The following is a 3,813-nucleotide window of genomic DNA, read 5'->3' on the forward strand; positions in this document are numbered from 1 at the left end:
TTTTCCTGAAACAAGTGAAATTTCTGCAATTTTGCCCTAAAATAAGGGAAATCTCTGCAATTTTACCCCATAATAAAGCAAATTTCTGCAATTTTGCTGCAAAATAAGGGGAATTTCTGTTTTTTGCCCCCAAATAAAGCAAATTTAAGCAATTTTGCCCCAAAATAAGGGGAATTTCTGTTTTTTTCCCCCAAATAAGGGAAATTTCTGCAATTTTGCCCTTAAATAAGGGGAATTTCTACCATTTGCCCCAAAATAAGGGGAATTTCTGCCTTTTTGCTACAAAATAAATTACTGCATGTTTTACCCCAAAATTAGGTGAATTTCTGCAATTTTGCTCCAAAATACGATGATTTTCTGCCTTTTTCGCCAAAAATAAGGGGAATTTCTGCGATTTGGCCGCGAAATAAGTGAAATTTCTGCAGTTTTACCCCAAAATAATGGGAATTTCTGCCTTTTTGCCCCAAAATTCGGCGAATTTCTGCAATTTTGCTCCAAAATACGAGGAATTTCTGCCTTTTTGCCCGAAAATAAAGGCAATGTATACCTTTTTGCTATAAAAAAGGGAAATTTCTTCACTTTTGCCCCAGAAAAAGGCGATTTTCTGCCTTTTTGACTCAAAATAAGTGCAATTTCTGCCTTTTCCCCAAAAATAAACAGAATATCTGTCTTTTTCCCCAAAATAAGAGGAATTTCTGAATTTTGCCCTGAAATAAGTGAAATTTCTAAAATTTTTCCTCAAAATAAGGGAAATGTCTGCTTTTTGCTCCAAAATAAGGATAATTTCTGCCTTTTTGCCCCAAAATAATGGGAATTTCAGCCTTTTTTCCTTAAAATAAGAAAAATTTCTGCAATATTGTACAATAATAAAAGAAATTTCTGCCTTTTGTTCCAAAATGAGAGAAATTTCTGCCTTTTTGCCCTGAAATAAGTGAAATTTCTGCAATTTTGCCCCATAATAAAGCAAATTTCTGCAATTTTGCTGCAAAATAAGAGGAATTTCTGTTTTTTCCCCCAAATAAAGCAAATTTCTGCAATTTTGGCCCAAAATAAGGGGAATTTCTGTTTTTTGTCCCCAAATAAGGGAAATTTCTGCAATTTTGCCCTAAAATAAGGGAAATTTCTGCAATTTTGCCCCAAAGAAAGGAAATTTCTGCAATTTTGCCCCAAATAAGGAGAATTTCTGCATTTTTGCCCCCAAATTAGGGGAATTTCTGCAATTTTGCTTCAAAATACAAGGAATTTCTGCTTTTTTGCCCGTAAATAAAGGGAATGTATACCTTTTTGCCCTAAAAAAGAGAAATTTCTTCAGTTTGCCGCAAAATAAAGGGAATTTCTGCAATTTTCTCCAATGTTTGGGGAATTTCTGCATTTTACCTCTAAATAATGGGAAATTCTGCATTTTACTTCAAAATAAGAAGAATTACTGCCTTTTAACCCAAAATATGGATAATTTCTGCTTTTTTTGTTCCAAAATAAAGAAAATTTCTTCAATTTTGTACCATAATAAAAGAAATTTCTCCTTTTTGCCCCAAAATAATGGGAATTTCTGACTTTTTACCCTGAATTAAATGAAATTTCTGCAATTTTGCCCGAAAATAAGGGAAATTTGTGCCTTTTTTGCCCAAAAATAAGGGGAATTTCTGCCTTTCACCAAAATATGGGGAATTTCAGCATTTTACCTCAAAATAAGGGGAATTTCTGCGTTTTTGCCCTAAAATATGTGAAATTTCTGCAATTTTACCTTATAATAAAGCAAATTTCTGCAATTTTGCTGCAAAATAAGGGGAATTTCTTTTTTTTGCCCCCAAATAAAGCAACTTTCTGCAATTTTGCCTCAAAATAAAGGGAATTTCTGTTTTTTGCCCCCAAATAAGAGAAATTTCTGCAATTTTGCCCTAAAATAAGTTGAATTTCTGCCATTTGCCCCAAAATAAGGGGAAATTTTGCCTTTTGGCCACAAAATAAAGAAAATTACTGCATGTTTTACCCCCAAATTAGGTGAATTTCTGCAATTTTCCTCCAAAATACGAGGATATTCTGCCTTTTTGGCCGAAAATAAGGGGAATTTCTGCCATTTTGCCGCGAAATAAGTGAAATTTCTGCAGTTTTACCCCAAAATAAGGGGAATTTCTGCCTTTTTGCCCCAAAATTAGGGGAATTTCTGCAATTTTGCTCCAAAATACAGGGAATTTCTGCCTTTTTGCCCGAAAATAAAGGCAATGTATAACTTTTTGCTATAAAAAAGGGAAATTTCTTCACTTTTGCCACAAAATAAGGCGATTTTCCGCCTTTTTGCCTCAAAATAAGTGCAATTTCAGCCTTTTCCCCAAAAATAAACGGAATTTCTGTCTTTTTGCCCCAAAATAAAAGAAATTTCTAACTTTTTGACCTAAAAAAGTGAAATTTCTAAAATTTTTCCCCAAACTAAGAGAAATGTCTGCTTTTTGCCCCAAAATATGGAGAATTTCTGCTTTTTTGCCCCAAAATAAGGGGAATTTCAGCCTTTTTTCCTCAAAATAAGGGGAATTTCTGCCTTTTACCCAAAAATATAGGAAATTTCTGCCTTTTTGCCCCCAAATAAGAAAAATTTCTGCAATTTTTTACCAAAATAAAAAAAATTTCTGCCTTTTTGTTCCAAAATAAGAGAAATTTCTGCCTTTTTTCCCTGAAATAAGTAAAATTTCTGCAATTTTGCCCCAAAATAAATGAAATTTCTGCAATTTTGCCCCAAAGTAAAGGAAATTTCTGCAATTTTGCCCTAAATAAGGGGAATTTCTGACTTTTTGCATCCGAAAAAAAATATTTTCTGTATTTTGTCCCAAAATAAAAAGAATTTCAGCTTTTTTGCCCGGAAATTATGAGAATTTCTGCAATTTTTCTTCAAAATACGGAAAATTTCTGCCTTTTAGTCCCAAAATAAAGGGAATTTCTGCATTTTTCTCAAATATTAGGGGAATTTCTGCATTTTACCTCTAAATAAAAGAAATTTCTGCATGTTACCTCAAAATAAGAAGAATTTCTGACTTTTGCCCCAAAATATGGGGAATTTCTGCCTTTTTGTTCCAAAATAAAGAAAATTTCTTCAACTTTGTACCATAATAAAAGAAATTTCTCCTTTTTGCCCCAAAATAAGGGAAATTTCTGTCTTTTTGCCCTGAAATATGTGAAATTTCTGCAATTTTACCCCAAAATAAGGTAAATTTCTGCCTTTTTGCTCCAAAATAATGGGAATTTCTGCCTTTTTGCCCCAAAATAAGAAAAAATTTTGTTTTTTTTCTGAAACAAGTGAAATTTCTGCAATTTTGCCCTAAAATAAGGGAAATTTCTGCAATTTTACCCCATAATAAAGCAAATTTCTGCAATTTTGTTGCAAAATAAAGGGAATTTCTGTTTTTTGCCCCCAAATAAAGCAAATTTCAGCAATTTTGCCCCACAATAAGGGGAATTTCTGTTTTTTGCCCCCAAATAAGGGAAATTTCTGCAATTTTGCCCTTAAATAAGGGGAATTTCTGCCATTTGCCCCATAATACGGGGAATTTCTGCCTTTTTGCTACAAAATAAAGAAAATTACTGCATGTTTTACCCCAAAATTAGGTGAATTTCTGCAATCTTGCTCCAAAATACGATGATTTTTTGCCTTTTTCGCCTAAAATAAGGGGAATTTCTGAGATTTGGCCGCGAAATAAGTGAAATTTCTGCAGTTTTACCCCAAAATAATGGGAATTTCTGCCTTTTTGCCCCAAAATTAGGGGAATTCCTGCAATTTTTCTCCAAAATACAGGGAATTTCTGCCTTTTTGCCCGAAAATAA

The sequence above is a fragment of the Micromys minutus genome (assembly GCF_963924665.1).
Source record: "Micromys minutus genome assembly, contig: SCAFFOLD_47, whole genome shotgun sequence".
Classification (NCBI taxonomy): domain Eukaryota; kingdom Metazoa; phylum Chordata; class Mammalia; order Rodentia; family Muridae; genus Micromys; species Micromys minutus.